The 20,328-nt window shown below is 36.7% G+C and overlaps 1 protein-coding gene across 2 annotated transcripts in view; it reads right to left on the reverse strand.

Moving 5' to 3' along the window:
- Positions 1-11,492: 11,492 nt before the first annotated feature.
- Positions 11,493-20,328, reverse strand: part of LOC125236137 (homeotic protein ultrabithorax) — a 216,207-nt gene continuing 207,371 nt past the window's right edge. For both annotated transcript variants that reach the window (XM_048142845.1, XM_048142838.1), the window contains one exon: positions 11,493-14,046. The gene's annotated coding sequence lies outside the window, so the exon portion shown is untranslated. The remainder of the gene's footprint in view (positions 14,047-20,328) is intronic.

Genomic DNA, 20,328 nt, shown 5'->3' on the forward strand with positions numbered 1-20,328 from the left:
TCCTTCCACTGTCATTTATTTCAACCACATATATGGCCTGGGTCAAAATGGTTTGCTCCTTTTATCCTAAGGTTTTCTTTGGTACATACTGGGATTTGTACTGTATGTGTAGGGTAAACGCAGCTATTAACGCTCCATCGAAAATCGGAAGGTATTACCGATCTAATAAGTAATTCGGCATTTATCCGTTGCCACTAGTAACGTGAGGGTAGGTAGGTTATTTTCTAAAAGCGTTTATTTCTTGAGTATAGGGTAGTGTTACATTAGTTTGAGTGGTAGTTCGAGAAATCATAGTAATACGTCAATCAAGTCGAGGGTACCGAAGAAGAAGGACATTCCATACTGGCGCTTGCACTTTCAAGTAAGGATTTGACTTATCTGGCTAAGACGTTTATGTTAAGAATTGACTATTTTACATTTACTTTTGTTGTTAATTATATTCAGTCATTTATAAATTATAGGTTGGTTATCACGATTTGTTAAAAAACATCCATTAACATACATAAAACATGAAATTAAATTTGAGCGGTGATAGCTTCATCAGTTTTAGTAGTAGCAGCTATCAACGACCTACAGGTCGGTAATGACTATAACGTCATGTTAAGTTTTTTCTTTCTTTTACAATATTATTCTTTAGAAACATAAGTATGAAACATAAGTTGTACTACCTTCAGTGGGCCGGCTAAGGCTCAAACACTCGACTATCTCTCTAACGTTACTACTTCTGTTTCTTCTAAATTTTCCTTTTCAGAATTCTCCGAATGTGATGTCAAGAAAAATTTACTATCGATATCTTCCAATGCTATTGGTGTGGACAATGTGAGCCGTAATATGATCCTACCGCTACTTGATCTCCTTCTTCCCATCATTACCCACATTCTCAATTCTTCAATTTCTTCAGGTATTTTTCCAATGCTGTGGAAAGAAGCTTACATTGTCCCTTTACCTAAATAATCTAATCCTTCTTCTTTCACTGACTACCGTCCCATATCTATTCTTCCCTTTCTTTCTAAAGTTCTCGAGCGCTTAGTTCATCAACAACTCACTTCTTATTTAAATAGAGAAAGCCTCATGAACCCTTTTCAATCCGGCTTCCGTTCTGGCCATAGTACGGTCACATCACTAATCAAAATCACTGATGACATCCGATCTGGAATGGACAAGCGGATGGTAACGGTATTAACGTTGTTGGATTTCAGTAACGCGTTTAATACCGTCGATTTCGATATTCTTATTTCAGTGTTAAACTCTCTAAATTTAACTACTCCGGCTCTTAACTGGTTTAGAAGTTACCTTGTTGACCGTCGGCAGAGAATCAAAATCGAAGATGCACATTCCTCTTGGTGTAGCACTCTTGCTAGCGTTCCGCAAGGTGGCGTTCTATCTCCTCTTCTCTTTTCAATTTTTATTAACTCTATCACCAACAACCTTACCTCTTTTTATCACTTGTATGCCGATGATTTGCAAATTTATTCACAGGGTGTGCTTGACGATCTCCCATCCCTTATTAACACTACAAATAATGATTTAGAAAACATTTTAGATTGGAGTAACCGCTACGGTCTCATAGTCAATCCATCTAAAACGCAAGCTATCATTATTGGTAGTCAGAAACTTATCTGTCGGATCAATTTTTCCGATTTACCTAGGATTTCGTTTAACGGCACTTTAATTCCTTATTCATCTGAAGTAAAAAATTTAGGTATAATAATGGACCGTACTCTGTCTTGGATTCCTCAGATGAAAGAGGTAAGTAGGAAAATGTTTGCTGCAATAGGATCCTTACGGCGACTACGTAACCTTTTACCTTATTCGACCAAAATTGCTCTAGCTCATACTTTGCTTCTCCCGATTTTAGATTATGCAGATATAAGCTACCCTGATCTTTCTGAAGAGCAACTTAGCAAACTCGAACGTCTTCAGAATGTATGTATTCGGTTCATTTATGGCTTGCGAAAGTATGATCATGTCTCTTATTATCGTTCGCAGCTCAAGTGGCTGCCTATACGTCTGCGACGCAATTCTCATATTCTCGCTCACTTGTACGGTATACTTTTCAACCCCTCCACCCCGCTCTACCTGAAGGAGCGCTTCAAATATCTTTCATCTTTAAGGTGCGCCCAGAATCACCTACTTGCCCAAGTTTCCTCTTCTTCTAAATTCTATAACGACTCTTTTACCTTTCAAGCGATTCGGTTGTGGAATGCTCTGCCGTCTGATCTAAGGCGTGCCAAATCTCTCCCAATTTTTAAGGCTCAACTGAAATTACACTATCTGTCACTTCCTTAAACTTCTTAAACATGTTATTCTGTTGCTTTTTTATATGTATATATAATATTATGTTTATGTATGTGTATGTATGGTATATCTATATAACTTATATTAGTATGTATATTTCTACGTAGTTACTTGTGCTGGTTTTTTTTTTTTTCTCTCACACCACTTATTTTTTGCTACCCTTATATTTCTCCGTTACATTGATCTCTACTACCCGAAGGTTGTCTGGTAGAGATCGCTTTTTAGCGATAAGACCGCCTGTTGTTGCTTAATTTCTTGTTTGATCTTATTTGTTGTATGTAATTACTTAATGTGCACAATAAAGAATATTATTATTATTATTATCTTTATTTATCTTTCTTCTTAAGTTAGGCTACTTATAATATGATTATAAAAGTAAAATACAAAACCACATACAAAACAATACAAAATATATAAACACATTATAAAAAACCTAACCTAGGGTGCCGCCAGCAGCGGGGCAGGGCCCAAGCTGCCGGTGGTTAGGGCTGCAGAGAGAGGAACCGTCGGACTATCCGCGCTGTGTCCAAGATCACTGCCTTCTGCATCTGGCCCTTGATCCATCCACCTAGCGAGAGTCTCTCGAGATGTTGGTCGAGACTCTTCGCTATGAGACCGTTCGCTGAAACGACTATCGGGACAATGATCGTCGAATCAAATTATTATTATTATGTTTATAGATTATTTGAGACCCAAATAATAGTTTTTTTCAAAAAGCTATTAACGACATACACATTTGTACTTAGTTTTCTTCTTTTGACGTTGTAAAGTTTACTAAAATAACAATATTTTTGGAAAACGGATATTGTGTAAGACATTGTTTGTGAAGGAGTTTTACCCATAAAAACTGATTTTATGTCAAAAATTTTGAATATCACGTAATAACAAAGTGTTTAGTAGCCACAACAATAATAAAATAACAATAATAATGTTGTTTAATATGGGTCGGTCATACATTTTACGTTAGTGCTTACATATTCTTTCAACGACTCATAGAAATCGCTATTACAAACCATGAGAAGGTATGACCGATCGTTCCTAAATAATTAGGTTATAATATTAAGGATATTATTAAAGCCATACAATTATTACAAACATACAAGTTTTAACAAAAATGTGGCTTTGGTACTGTAAGAGGTTTCGCATTCAGAATGAAACCTTTTACAGCAGTCATGGTCGCTGACTGGCAGTCCCTGATTTAAAATTGGAACAGTATAAGAACGTCAAGGAAAACAGACACTTCAAAGGGGCATTCATATAGAAGCAGCGATTGAGAGTGCTGTAAAAGGTTTCATTCTGAATGCGAAACCTCTTACAGTACCAAGAAGAGTTGCCTAATACAGCCTCTTGGGTTGTGCCTCTCTTGCAGCACTGTAGGAAAAAATATCACGACAAAAGTTAAATTTGCTTTACAAGGGGGCAAATTTGTTGTTTAACCGCACGTACAAATATCGATACCTACTATCTAATAATGATACTCGAGCAAGCTAAAGACTTCAATATTGATCCATGAGCGTAGCGAGTGGTTCAGAATGTAGCATCTGAGGGTTGCGAGGGTTTCAAGATACGAAGGTTAAACAAACTTTTAAAATTTTTAAAGTAACACAATATATAATTGTTTTGATTTGTGATTTCATTTTGTTTTATTTCTTAGTGGGCATGATAGACGAGAAAAATGTTATATGAATAGGTACAAAAGTAGGTAGGAATAGGTACAATAGAAATGAATCTTCGATGACAATGCTGAAGTACTGTGTACTCGCTGGGCGTTCAGGTAATTACTCATACTTATAATATATAAATCGGTAATAGCTGCTTAAAAATCGTTGATAGCTTCATATGCATTTTTATGGGTCGCTAATGGTAGCAATCGACTCAGTAATTTAAAAATAGATTTTTAATATCATAATGTTTAATTTGAGTACAAGTAACACAATATTTACCTTTTTTAATTATCATAGTATCACATATAATAGGAAAATAAAATGTTTGAACAACGTGTATACTTAATAATTAGACCCGATTGTAAAATTGCCTTAAGGGGGGCGTTAATAGCTGCGTTTACCCTATACGTACCTACATATAATTAATTTTCAAAATTTTATAATCTTATTACATGAGTCTTATAACCTACCTACATAGTTCGTTGCCCTTGTCATGCTTTTTTCGCACGTCGCTTTGATCAATATTTAAAGTAGGGCTCCCGGTCGCGTCCGTGTTTCGTGTACCCGTTGCCGGGTATCCGTTCCCGTGTTACACGAATCCGGATTTCTGGCCCGTTTGGAACGGGTAATTAGGGACCGTGTAATTAAGGTCCGGGTACCCGTGTAGTCCGTGCGTCCGGATCGACGGACTCTAAAAACCCGCGGGTCCGATCCGTTCTCGACCTATAGTGATGCTTGATGATCGTTCGCGTTCTTGGTTCAAGCGAATATGAGAACCAAAAATGATAAAACCTTAATAACTAAAATGAGAAAGGGACAGCGGAGCAATTGTGACTGGGGGACAAATTTTAACTACTCGATTTTTTCCATGTTTTCCATTTTCGGCATTATTAATTATATATCAGGGCACGCGTTTTCAGTGGCCTAAATTAGAAAGCATGAAAGTTGGTATGCACATAGCTTTGACGTTCATAAGGATAAATAGAAGTAGAAACACGCTGAGGAGTCAATCTCTTCCCCCACTATTATCTCCCATTTTTAGCTTTTTAAATTTTCACGAAAACTATTAAAGGTAGGTATTAAAGGTTTTGGTATGTAAATATTACGAGTAGGTACTTACCAGAAAGATGTTTAGGAGAAGTACCATGAAATTCTCTACAATATTTCCATTTAAAGTATATTACTAACAGACGGTAGTGCTACCCCTACTCATCCCACTAGTAGTTAAACACAAATATTATGCGGGGGACTTAAGCATAATTTTAAAATGATGAGTTAAAGCTATACCTTAACAGACAGTATTGAAGGAAATTTTATGGAGAATATATTTTTCCTAAATATTGTGATTATAGCTTTCACGGTTTTCATGACAATATAAAAAAACTGAAAATAGTGATATAAAAATGAGGGAAAAGAGGGGAAACATTGACACCTCGGCGTCTGCGTACTTTTATTTTTTTCTGTTAAGTGTTTGCAAGTTATCTATATACATGTCAAGTCTCATGCTTTTTGTCACACCCTATCCGACTAGCTCAAGTTAAGAACCAGGACTATGGATACATATTCACTTTAAAGTAGTTCACTCCAAAATAACAAAAAAAAATACCATTCTTAACTAGGTATTTGTGAAACAGCGCGGCTACATCTAGAACTTTTCAAACAAAAGGTTTGTCCATGTCAAAGGGATGCCGGGTGTGAGGTTTGAGTTAGGGCTCCCGGTCGCGTCCGTGTTTCGTGTACCCGTTGCCGGGTATCCGTTCCCGTGTTACACGAATCCGGATTTCTGGCCCGTTTGGAACGGGTAATTAGGGACCGTGTAATTAAAGTCCGGGTACCCGTGTAGTCCGTGTGTCCGGATCGACGGACTCTAAAAACCCGCGGGTCCGATCCGTTCTCGACGTATAGTGATACTTGATGATCGTTCGCGTTTTCGGTTTAAGCGAATATTAAAATCAGTTTAAAGAACCAAAAATAAAAAAACCTTAATAACTAAAATGAAAAAGGGACAGCGGAGCAATTGTGACTGGGGGACAAATTTTAACTACTCGATTTTTTCCATGTTTTACATTTTAGGCATTATTATATAAAGCACGAGTTTTAAGTGGCCTAAATTAGTATGATATCAGAAAGCATGAGACTTGGTATGCACATAGCTCTGACGTTCATAAGAATAAATAGAAGTAGAAACACGCCGAGGAGTCAATCTCTTCCCCCACCATTATCTCCCATTTTTATCGTTTTTAAATTTTCACGAAAACTACTAAAGGTTTTGGTAAGTAAATATTACGAGTAGGTACTTACCAGAAATATGTCTAGGAGAAGTACCATGAAATTCTCTACAATACTTCCATTTAAAGTATATTACTAACAGTCGATACTGCTACCCCTACTCATCCCACTAGTAGTTAAAAACAAATATTATGCGGGGGACTTAAGCATAATTTGAAAATGATGAGTTAAAAGCCTACCTACCCACCTTAAAAGACACCTACTTTAAAAGACAGTATTGTAGAAAATTTTATGGAGAATATACTTTTCCTAAATATCGTGATTATATCTTTCACGGTTTTCATAACAATATAAAAAACCTGAAAATAGTGATATAAAATTGAGGGAAAAGAGGGGAAACATTGACACCTCGGCGTCTGCGTACTTTTATTTTTTTCTGTTGTGTTTGTAAGTTACCTATATACATGTCAAGTCTCATGCTTTTTGTCACACCCTATCCGACTAGCGCAAGTTAAGAACCACAGGGTGGCTAGCCGAATGGCACAATCGCTCACGAAACGCTCACGAAACGAAGCGCTAGTAGATATCTATCTCTATCGCGCTTGCGTATTGGCGCGACAGAGCCAGCGGCGTATCGCTTTCGTTTGGCGTCGGAGAAATGCCATTCGGCTACGGGGCCTGGACTATGGATAGGTACATATTCACTTCAAGGTGGTTCCCTCCAAAATAACAAAAAAAAATACCATTCTTAACTAGGTATTTGTAAAACAGCGCGGCTACATCTAGAACTTTTCAAACAAAAGGTTTGTCCTTGTCAAAGGGATGCCGGGTGTGAGGTTTGAGTGTCATTATTATTAGTAAAAATCACCACGGGTATTGGTTATTGTGCCGCCCACAAGTCATTATTACCTTTGTCTTCTCATGCGACGTTAATTCTACTAACTTCTTAGATAAAAATTAATAACTCGATAGTTCAAATACATTTCATTTAGTATACGCGATATAATCCGTTTCCATAGTTATGTATTTTATCTATTTAAGTATGTATATCGTCGCGCAGCACCCAGAGTACAAGCTTCGCTTAGTTTGGGGCTAAGTCGATCTGTGTAAGGTCCCCAATATTTATTTATTTTAAAACTATGAGACATAGATATAACTATAATAAATTGCATGAGTAACTGTCGCGGTAACCGAAGATAATAGTTAACCTATAGACAAATAAAGTCCATTAAACTTGCAATTGCCTTAAGCACCTTTATCGAAAAAAACCAGTAGACTAGTGTGCCTGGCGAAAGTATGGACCTATAAGAATACGTTTGTGATATTTGTATAGCCTATAACGTAACGGGAATAAGTGCAAAAAATATAATTAACACGTTATTGACTCAAATAAAATGAGTATGTATAAAACCAATTCGTATTTGTTCGCTATATTAAAATAAATTTTAAAATTCACCTATTTTTTAAATACAAACCGGCACGGCAATAAGTCGATCGGTCCGCCGGCCGCCTCGTGTGTTCAATACCCGAACGGTGCCGAAGTCCGTGCGTCCGGCCGTCCGGCCCCGAACGCCGATTCGGCACTACACGCGCGAACGGCACTACACGGGAACGGACTTCGGCGGGTTCGGGTAGTTCGGACGCTTAGCACCGCCGGGGCTAAGGGGCCGGACGCACGGATCGGCGGGTAGTAACGAATATCCAGAGCCCTAGTTTGAGTGTCATTATTATCAGTAAAAAAAAATCACCACGGGTATTGGTTATTGTGCCGCCCACAAGTCATTATTACCTTTGTCTTCTCATGCGACGTTAATTCTACTAACTTTTTAGATAAAAACTAATAACTCGATAGTTCAAATAAATTTCCTTAATTTGAAGGATATTTATGAAATAAAATGGATTATATCGCCTATAAGTAATGAATTTACAATTAATTATGGGTGTCACCCGTTGACCACGGACGCTGTAAAGTGTTCGAAACGTCGGGGTGAATTGTAAATTCAGTATACGTGATATAATCCGTTTCCATAGTTATGTATTTATCTATTTAAGTATGTATGTATATCGTCGCTTAGCACCCATAGTACACGCTTTGCTTAGTTTGGGGCTAAGTCGATCTGTGTAATGTCCCCAATATTTATTTATATATTTTAAAACTATGAGACATAGATATAACTATAATAAATTGCATAACTGTCGCGGTAACCGAAGACAATATTTTGAAGTATATTTGTCAACATGTGTACATATATGTAGTAAGTACCTATAGGTGGTATGGTCCCTATAGATAGGTAGTAAGGCACCATGAATATCATAAAACAATCAAGTAAGTAATAGAACTAATATAGTATTTTTCACACAAACCAATACCCTGTTTAGACTTCTATTAGTTAACCTAGACACAAATAAAGTCCATTAAACTCTACTTTTCGCAATTGTCTTAAGCAACTTTATTGAAAAAAAACAGTAGACTAGTGTTCCTGGCGAATTATGGACCTATATGGAATACGTTTGTAATATTTGTATTGAATACATATCATCATAATTATTATCTAATCTGTACGAGTAGCCTATAACGTAACGGGAACAAGTGCAAAAAATATAGTTAACACGTTATTGATTCAAATAAAACGAGTATGTATAAAACCAATTCGTATTCGTTCGCTAAATTATTAAATTTCACCTATTTTTTAAATACAAACCGGCACGGCAATAAGTCGATCGGTCCGCCGGCCGCCTCGTGTGTTCAATACCCGAACGGTGCCGAAGTCCGTGCGTCCGGCCGTCCGGCCCCGAACGCCGATTCGGCACTACACGCGCGAACGGCACTACACGGGAACGGACTTCGGCGGGTTCGGGTAGTTCGGACGCTTAGCACCGCCGGGGCTAAGGGGCCGGGCGCACGGATCGGCGGGTAGTACCGAATATCCAGAGCCCTAATTTAAAGTTTATATATAGGTAGGTAGTAGAGATGGGCCGAATATTCGGTAAATATTCGGTATTCGGCATATTCGGCAAGTTTCTCAATGTTCGTGTTCGGTCGAATAGTTCGGTTACATTGCCGAATATTTACCGAATAAACAAGTAAACAAATAGCGTAAATTGTTTCGTAATTCACCGGATAATGACATCCTATTTCAGCATTCTAAGGTCCCTTTGGTAGTTAAAGAGAGTAAAAAATGCGTGAAAATATAAATATAATAATTTCGTGAAAAAGTAAAAATAACGTAGCACGTTTACGTAACGTAGAAACGAAACTTTTTTTTTTTGCACTAAATTATAGGAATATTGAGCCTTAGTAAGGTATTATTATTGAAAAGTTTTTAACTTAGAGTTTTAAAATATGGCGCAACCGAATATTCGGCCGAATGTTCGGTTCGGTAACAGCTGAACCGAATGTTCGGCCGAATATTCGTATTCGGCAAAGTCCGTATTCGGCCCATCTCTAGTAGGTAGTATGTGTGAGTGTCATAAATAATAGCATTTTGAGTAGTAGGTACTTTTCAATCAGTGTGGTTGTTTTTTCTGTCATAAATATTTTCAGTATCCGCGCCAGTGATGTCCGAATCTGTGTAAAAAACTACAATTTTTGTATTTTATAGACTTAATTTCAAATACTTTTTCTTCCTCTTTCCTATGTTTCAACACCATATAACTCAAAACACGCTTTCATGTAACTCACCCAACATAAAACTTCAGACAGCTCAGCACATCTCGAAAGCGCCAGAGCATAATATGTACATTTTTCACGCAAATAAATAAGGTTGAAAATAGCTAAGCGGAGAATCGAACCCCACATCCCGTGGCCTCGCATGCAAACTTCCTGTTTGGCACGACAGCGAGGCTACTCTTGACAATACCGACTGGGTTGGTACAGTCAGCATCACCATTAGCGGATCAAATAACGCTTCAGAAGAAACTTAATCGCTAAACAAAAAGAGACGTGTTAAGATAGTATAGTTTGACAATTCCGACCACGAACTGGGTGGGTTAGCCGAATGGCACAAACGCTCACGAAACGAAACGCTAGTAGATATCTATCTCTATCCCTCTTGCGTATTAGCACGACAGAGCCAGACTACCTTTCGCGGCGTTTCGATTTCGTTTCGCGTCGGAGAAATGCCATTCGGCTACGGGGCCTGTACAGATATATCCTTATTTTGAAAAGTTATTCAGGATGTCAGATGCTTTTGGTGTGTTGTTTCATCCGCTACTATGAATGCTGACTGTACCTAACTCGCTTTATAGTTACTATGAGAAAACAGCGTGTTTCACTGCATCGAACTCTGCACGGTGTTCGTTTAGGTAAATTCTGAAGATTTTGGTGTGAGTCACTAACATTCAGTATCTGTAGGACTTTAAGCTTGGCGTCTTGTAAAATATTTGTAATTTTATTAAGTTAGATAATACTGAATATAATTGTGACACACAAATGTGACATACCATACCTTAAAATGTAGCCTTTATTTCATGTTGTTGTTGGAGTAAGTATTTACCTATCCTATTTCCTGACCATACCATATACAGGGTGTAACAAAAATGGTGGTGATCCGTTTAAGGGCGTATTCAGTATCGTATTCTCATCAGGAAAAAGTAGGATAAAAATTTTTTTTCGCAAAATTTTTTTTTATCTTTGTATGGAGATTCGACCGATTCATACAAAACGGCTCATACAAAAGTGAAAATTTTTTTAGCGAAAATAAAAATTTCCTCTACTTTTTCCTGATAAGAATACGATACTGAGTAGGTACGCCCTTAAACGGATCACCACCATTTTTGTTACACTCTGTATTCACAGGCAGGTACTGGTGTTATTGATACAAGTTATTGATGAGTGTTTTTTATAGTCTTGTGTAAATATTCCTGTAAAGATTGCTTAGTTCAAACGTGATTTGAAAGTCCAAGTTCTGACCATTTGCACATTCATTTGGCAAACTCTTATGGGTAATTGCATCGGCAAAAATACGTTTACGAAAGTGACTTTGTCTTAATTAATTAAATTTGCATTGAACTTAATCATCGTTACAAATCATATATGGCGTCTTTTGTTTAACCTTACTACATGTTTTGTGCAAATGTTTTAAAATTGTACTACCTTGGTAACTGGTACAGTCAACCAATTGGAACCCTAGGCCACTGTAGAACTATGTCATAGTGACGTTAGTAATCAGCTTGTAAGAGATCTCTTACTGCTTGTCATTTTGACATGGTTGTAGAGTGGCCTAGGGTTCCAATTGGTTGACTATACATTATGTACTAATGTACATTGGGGTCGCCGGTTTTAAAAATAAAAGAATGTACTACAGTAACAGAATTTTAATGCAGATCCATCTCGCACTATAGCCGATATTGTACAAAAATTATAATATCGCTTTTTGTTTATATACGTAAATAGGTAATATAATGATATTACACAACTTTTCACACAGTTACAATCATGAAACACAAACATTTAAATCATTTGCTACACTATCCCCTCAAGGTTTAAGTATTTCTCTTCGTTTATAACTAATTTATTATTAATTAATTATATTACATTACAATAATGGGCCTACCTAGTTACGTATGACAAATGCTTTTTTAAGGACAAATTTACGTATAACATTCGTGAGCACGTTTCAAATTAAATAAATGAAAGACAAATCGTCGACCAACGAAATTTATACGACACTCAATGAACAATGGGTACCCGACCAAATTAACACTTCCAGCATGCTTCGGTTAGGTCACAAACATCATAAAGTACGCGTGCTATTAAATTACATCTGTGAATAATAAATAGGTATTACACAAAGCGATGTTTCTCAAAGCTAAAATATTTAAATTTCGAGTTTAAACCAAAGGGGATGTACTTTTATAAATAATCAGTTTACAAATAGAAATATTTACAAGATGAACAATACAAGAAAATTTAGGAGAGGATTCTTTCAATACTCGGCGATAAAAAAAACATTTACACATGTCACGATATTACTGCCTCATTCAAACTCATTAATTAACACGATAAAGGAACTTCTAGAGGTAAACAAATGAACAATGACAGCTATAAAATGAATTTGGCACTTTGAAGACACGTAAAATAACTGAAAGAACCTCCACCTAACTTTACTCGATAACTAGATTAAAGAAGACAATTTACGTATATGTTTATAGGAATCCAAAAATATTACAGCTAATGTATCTTAAAATAAATTATATTATCTTATGTTAGTCAGCTATTCGTATACTGGGCACAACTAGACTTGATTGTTGTCATTTCTCTGACTATAGGTAAACTATTTCTCTAAGAATAAATTAAGCTATCGACTAATAAAATGGAATAAATTTTCATACTAAAGCTTTTGTAGTTACGTATTTAGGAGCCTGGCGTGACGACGATACAGCTTACGACATCGATCCTATCTGCTGCGGGATTTATTTCTAATGTTTATTAGATTTACCATAACAGCTGCATAAGAAGGAACGATACTATCGAATTACAAATCAAATTCTTTAGAAAACGCTACTAGTTTTCTGTTTACAAGAAAGAATATATACTTTTCCACTAGATTCAAAAGATATCTTCACTACATTATCCTACTCGGCGTTTTAAAGACATCAAAAGTAGAAATCTAAATGCTAAGAAATCTGATTTAAATTTAACATTTAAATTACGAAGGTTCTACACAATTTCGCTTCCTCACTTCGTCACTCCAGTATGTAATACTCATTATATTACACGGTTTACAAGCTGAAACATATCACTGTATGTCTTAAAGTGTAATATGAACGTATACAGACGTTGTACATCAGATTTAGCTTACGAATACCTACAAACAACTTGCACTAATATATACATTAGAATATAAAATTTGTATTTCGCCCCCACCTCGTTTCAATGACAAAGATTGATTTACCTAAGAAGAATTAAGATTTTAATGTCATGGCAAGTACAAAGTTTGTGAATATAATCACGAAAAATGAGTAACTCTAGTATAGGTATTCGTCAACGAGAGCTCTTACTATAACATACATGAGAATAGTAACTATAAAGAGCAGTGTGAGCCGATACGACTTGAAGTTTTGGCAGATAAAGTGCGATCCCGGTGAGCGATAGGGGGGCGATTCGCATGATAAATAAAAACACAATTCCATTTGAAGCTGGAAGGTGCGGCGCGGCGGCCGCGTCCGTGTACCTCAGCAGGCGTTCGAGATTTATATACGGAGATGCGGAACAATATATCACGGAATGGAACACGCGGGTACCGACCTAATCCTAGCATGGAACAGCCACCGAGCGATGCCACGCGATAGCAGATCCCGGCCGATACCGGTCCGCTCTCACGTCTTCACCCCGCACTCCCAACCCAGATGACCGCCCGATTTACCATTTACAGCTTTTAAGACTCCGACTGTTTACGTAACTTAATTAAATATTAATAGATGCCACTATTTAAATCGTCGCCGGATTAACATAAATTCATACATTAGCCGAGCTAAGCGATAAATAAGCGGACACCAAACCGCGTATTTTTCATCCGAGCTTCATATAATTTATAGTCGACGATCATATCGCGACTGGTTCTTTTATTTGTGAAATAGTGATACGCGGAGTGTGCTCGGTAAGCGTTACTAACGGGAAATTTTGACTATAAATCTTCGGCAGTCGATTGCCTAAGCGTTCGTGTGGGTTGGCACAAAAATTTATTCGACAGTCAAGTTTGATATCTTGATCGCGGCGTCAATGTGCTGGGAGTGCCGTGTGAATGAAGCGCATGATTTCTTAGACGCATCTGTTCGCAAACAAACTGAAGAAAGCTAGCCCTTAGTTATCCTAACACCTACCAAGCCACTGAAAACGCTACGCGACGACCACCTGAAACAAAAGGAAAAGCGAAATTAATAAAATGCCAATTATGCAAAACTAAAGTGCAATAAATAATTTTCGCGCAGCAAATAATACGGGCGTCGAAGCGACAGGCGTGCATTTGAGATAAAAATTGGTCCCTAGCATACAGCATTCATCATTCAGTTATCACGCAATTATGCATATAACAAATTGCATAAAGCAAGTAAATGCAAAGGTTATTAATCAATGAGAGTGTAGGGCTTATCTCGTGGGCGACGCAAAGCGACAAGGAACGAAATCGTGCGATTGTTTGAAGGATTGATGTTGATGTACGACTGCGGATCGGCGATCACGCCCTTAAATCATTCTTTAGACAAACATTGGTTTTGGTCATATTATTTATAACGTCCTTAAAAACCTGAAGCAAAACTTTACTTTTGTAAATTTATTTCGTGGAATGTAATCATCCCTACGCGTTAAAATAAAGTATACTAGTAGGTACTTTACAAGTCATTCTCCTTAAAATCAAAATGCCAGCCCCGATTATGTTAGCCACACAACATAATAAAGAGCATCGACAAACCTTTATAACCGAATCACAATAAACGCAATAAACCTCCATAAAGAAAGGGCAAACTTAAAATGCAAATAATTTCGCGCGAGCCCCATGGGCATGTTAAAACAGGCCCGTTCTAACAGCGTTTCATTATTTATCGCTTCAGCTCACGGAGGCTTTTTTTAGTTAAAGTTAATTCCTAGCGTAATGCGTATTTGATAAAACGTATCTCTGGCAGGCAGGCTCCGCGCCGGCGCTGAAATTAAGATGTAACATGATGCGAGAACGAGCAAGAGCAAGAGATTTATTGCTATACCACTTTGCATATGCTGATTTACAAAGACGGAGCATTTTGTATGGTGAGGTCGCGGGTGTGATTGCGACGTGTTTGGTGTGATAATAAAAGTTATTTGATTCTGTTTTTTTTTGTTTCAGATTGATGATATAGCCAGTTTGCAGTTAATGGACGCACAAAAGAAAGGATATTATATGTAAATATGTAGGAGTAACTGCTACAGCCTAACTAGGTTCCAAATCAAAATGTAATTGATAATTATAATAAAAAAACGCTGATAATTCAAATGATTGTATTGTACATTTATTAAAGTTATTAATCTACAAAAGTGTTGTTAAGTGTTAGTGTATACCAATATGCACCTTCCTGTACTGAATAAAACTTTAGGGTCAAAAACTGTTTTTTTGTCATAACTTTTTGTTTTAATTAGTTTAAAATTAAAATCGCTCTTGTATTTTTAGAAAAGTCAAAGGTAAAGCTAAACATGTCGATTTCATGTATGTAATATACCCTTCATTAAATCAAATTTCGATGTTTTTTTAGACCATATTTAAAAAACTCATAAAAAATAAGTACTTAAGTATTATTTGTCATATTATGTGGGTATATAGTTATATAGCGAAACTGTATTGGTGTGATCTACCCGTCTTTGAAAACAAAGAATCAGTCATTGCTCGATCTTGTCGTTTGACTGATATGCTAAGTAGGTACCTATACTTTTACATTATTATTTTTTAATAAGTATGGCTCTTGCTAATAGAGATTAAAGATTGAACCGATGGCCGATGGTCTTGTGGTTCTATTTAGGAGTTTCAACTTAAAACTTGACAAAAATCGATGAAAAGCGTGTGGACTTGTGGAGCCCCTTAAATGAAATCGCACCAACAGCTCTATACAGATCCGCATCTGCTGATGCGGTCCGTTCGCTGCGACTGTCTGGCGATACGAAGTCAGCAGAAAGAAACATATACCAGCCAACGTACCTAAGCTGTTTTCATACAGGAATTGTTTGCTATGATTATATAGAAGTTGATAGCAAAGTTTCCTGCTTCAAATATTTAGTTTAATTGGTAAGTGGAAACTTTTTGTCTAGGTTTTAATTTAGGGGTATAAAATGTCAAATGTTTGGTATTTTAACTAATCTACAACAATGTCAAAGTGTGTGTAAGTTTCCAAACCGTATATGAACATTTGAACAAGCTTCAGCAATATAGCTTAAAAAACCAGAGAGAAAATGTAAGATTAGGTACTACAATACTACTTTGGCCATTTAAGTGGTCGTAGCCGATGTTCGTAGGAACTAATACTTGTGTTCTAACAATACCCACAGCTTAAAGTTATGTACCTTTTACAATTACAAAAAGTATTCATAATAATTCTTCATTCACCTCAACATCATGCAATCGATACTAACTTAATTTACAGGAACGACCAGCGGTCAAAAAAGTCACAGACCCTTTTCCACCATCCATCTGTCTCAGACAAAGGAAGATCTAAGGCTTTTAGAAAAAGTCAAAGCGGTACAAAGAGCGCGCAAGGAAAGTAATAAAGAAGAGAAACGCCAGGCGAATAATTGATACGATTATGTGTTACCACTACAGGGACCTTAGCTAAGAGCAAAAATTATCACGCTACGTGACAAACTATAGGCAACTGGCTCAGTCGCACGAATAGCGAGCGATAGAGGGAGATATATCTGCGATATGCTGTGGAGTATGAACGGTGGTACTCTTGGCTAAGGTACTGGAGTGAGCACGTAGTGGGGAGGCATACCTGGGAGGTGTATTAGACGTGTCGCGGTAGGAGTGTTCGAATAGAGCGGTCTTAGATTTTTCTTGTAAGTTTCAAAATCACAGAAGTTGTAGAATGACTTTCATATGGCAAATTAATCTGAATCCAAGACCATTTTTAACGATTTTACTTTACATAGTTTTCTTTGTATCTTGGCAAAGCGTGAGCGAGGCTTGAACGCACGTTTTTATTTTAATTTGCAAAGAAAAGATATTTAATGTAAGGTTGTATTTGAGAGTGTCAAAAAGCACTTAACTAATGTAAAACAAAATATTGTATCGTCTTTAAAAAAAATGCAGGCCTCTCTAGTTTTCGAGTGCCAGATGTTGCGATCAATGACCCCCATGGTTTACTTAACATTGAAACAGTGTTTACTTAGTCAAATAACGGGATTTATTTGTAAAAATGGCATGAATTTTAATGATTTTTGACACTCTTTTGTCAAGTTGTCACTCAGGGTCTATAAAAGTTTACCAGTACCGTTTACCAGTTACAGATACCTATAACCCGCTGAAGTATGTACATACAAACATGAACACTTAAAACATTACTTAACTCTTTTTTGGGCAGCCGTGTAAAAATACAAAAATGTGGTTATGGACTTTCGTCGACATTTTTATTTATTTTTATTGGTGTTCTACAGTTTAAATAGAGACTTAGTTTACCAAATATGAGTGAAATACTAATAAAAACACAAGACGTGGTATCAAGAACAATGGTCCTCCCTCCACTCCGTCAAGTGCGAGCGGCCATAAATCGTGCAGGACGCGCAATTTGTTGAATTACAGCATGCGCAGCCACCGGCCCGGCGAAATTAGCCCCGCCGAGATAAATTGACGGCGGGCTGCTAAATAAATTATTTGGGAAAACCGAGAAAAAACGGCGTCTTCCCTTGATAAGGGTTGCGAGAAATTGCGAGAAATATCGACCTATGGTCGCTATTCATGTGACTTCTAGGTTAAGTCACATAAAAATATAAGGGCATGGTATCATTGTTTTACTTCTATAGTAGTCCAATTTATGTTTCAAAATGAGGTGTTGCATGCATACTTATTGTTAAATTCAAAAGTCTAATTAGCGGTGTTGACATGACATGACATAAAAATTATTTGAGAAAACCGAGAAAAACAACGGCGTCTTCCCTTGATAAGGGTTGCGAGAAATATCGACCTTTGCTAGCTCGTTGTTGAAGTTACATTAAGTATGTGATGTGACTTCGCTTAGGTTAAGTCACATAAAATTACAAGGGCATAGCACCTAAGTTTTACTTTTTTACTTCTAGAAGTTCATATAAAACTCCATGATGCAAAATGAAGTGTATGTCTTGGATTCATTAATTATTATAGAACGTTTTCTTCAAAGAAAATTGTCCATCGTTGGCTATTCGCATTGTGCAAGTGAGTCGAAGAAGACGTAGTAAAAAGTGGGTTACTTTATTAGGGTTCAAAATGGAGTCCTTAGCTAGCTTACTAGGACAAATGATTTTTTTTTTTATTTTTAACAAGCAGAAACGTCTGCTAACGATTCTAAACATTTTTATATTAAAGGAAAAAATGGAAAAATTTTTTCAATATAACTTGAGACTCTGGTGCCGTTACAAGATGTAATAGTCTGTCGGTAGATGGCGCTAGACGTCACCCTAAGACGTGTGTACATAAGGAAAGGCATGGAAAGATTTGCGATGTCCGGCGTGGCTTCCGTAGCTCAATTGGTTAAGAGCCTTGCACGGATTGCAAATGATGCGGGTTCATGTCCCGCCGGAAGCGTAAAAATTTTTCCATTATTTCCTTTAATATAAAAAAAAAATGATTTTTTTTTGTTTATTCGTCAAGTCATAGCGTATGTTTGGGGATCCTTACGGTCACACTTAAAAAATTACTATACCCTTCTACATCTTATTACAAGTTGTAGGTACCTAACCTAGTCATACTCAGAATCTTACAAAATTATCACACACTCATAAACTCCACAATTTTTTCCCTACAACCTGTAAACTTTGATTTACGAACATAACACTAACCTCCGCGCTAACCCAGCGGTACTCAAAGCTACCGTTTCACTTAGATCACAGATAACGTTGACCTACTCGTACAGTCAGCAACCAAGACAAATTGCCAGAAATATGTAATATATGTATACACACCTTAATGTACAGGCAATAAAGTTCTGTATATATATTTTTGGCACTTTGGCTGTATTCATAGCTTTGGTGCTGACTGTACCACGAATTCCGTAATTAACCGACAATTATCACCTTTTTTATGTTTTCACGGCGTTTTCTCACGGTTATGACAGTAATTATTATATTCGGCGACACGTGGTTGACATGAACACGATTTTCCGGTGCTTTCTTTAGCTTTTAATGACTTTAATGAGTCTTAAGAAACCAACAGGAATCTAAGAAACTAGAACGCATTTTGATGAAAAATTGGTGTAAAATAAAACGAGTCTTTAGTTAATAGCTTAAGACTTACGACTTAGTAAAAACATCAAAATGTGAGTTAAACAGTACATTACGATACAAGTGCGTAAGAAAGGAAGTTCGAAATGAGTGGCGATAAATTAAAACACGACCGAAGGAAGAGGAAAGAGAGGAGGGGCAGATTGCAAAAAATAAGTAGATATTGAAATAAGAGAACATGTACACACGACCGAAGGGAGTGTTTTAAATCGACACGAGCTACGAATTTCCTTTTCGCACGTGTATCGTACGACGTTTTTCAGTACGATGAGCCTCCGAAGTTTCGACCTGGCATATAATGAACCACTTTTCGCACTAGTGCGTAAAAAACACCATCGGTACTGAAAAAAATATTATTAATTAAAATTAACCAGTTAATGTTTTTTAAATAATAAGCAGGTCATTTACATACATCTGAGTTACTGATAAAAAAAACTTCGCTAAACAGATTATAACAATTAAAAACATACAAGATAAGAGTATAAAAGGCCAACAAATAAATAATATCCTTTTCTGACTTTACAATAGAAATATAAAGAACAGCAGTTGGAAAATATCGCGCTCAGCGGATTTTAATTTCCTAAAAATAAACCAACATTTCCACAGGACATTATTCTTCCCGATCTCAACTCAAAAGGGTTGTAACACCCTTTTCTTTCAGCGGGATTAATCTTATTTGTATGTATATTCGAGATTTAGGCGGCAATAAGAAAGACGCATAGGTGGGCTTACAGGGATACATGAGTACTCCTTGTAAAAAGTCACAAGTCACACTGAACGCCTAAATTTATATGACCTTTTTCGATTGTTCGAAAAAGGGTCCCGGACTGTCTCAACCTCCCCTGCAAGCAAGATTTTATTACATTCGTTAACGCATATTAGATTAATGCGTTAATATTTTATTTGTCTATGCTAATGAACACTATGAAGACCACACAAGATGTTAATATTTAAACTATAAAAAGTAAATTGAGCCGTTGCGGTTAACGAGCGAACACATAATATTTGGACGTTTATGGTACGGAATGAAATTTTATTGCTTTAAGATGGTACATAAACAAATAGGCATGATTATCACGTCGTTAAACTATTAATGAACGACATAAAACGCGCACTAAATGACATACTAGTAAGATACTGGTCTGTAATTAAAACAATATCATTATTTACATAAACATAACTAGTAATAAGATCATCATCCTCCTT

Source organism: Leguminivora glycinivorella, chromosome 2 (assembly GCF_023078275.1).
Source record: "Leguminivora glycinivorella isolate SPB_JAAS2020 chromosome 2, LegGlyc_1.1, whole genome shotgun sequence".
In the NCBI taxonomy this organism is placed as follows: domain Eukaryota; kingdom Metazoa; phylum Arthropoda; class Insecta; order Lepidoptera; family Tortricidae; genus Leguminivora; species Leguminivora glycinivorella.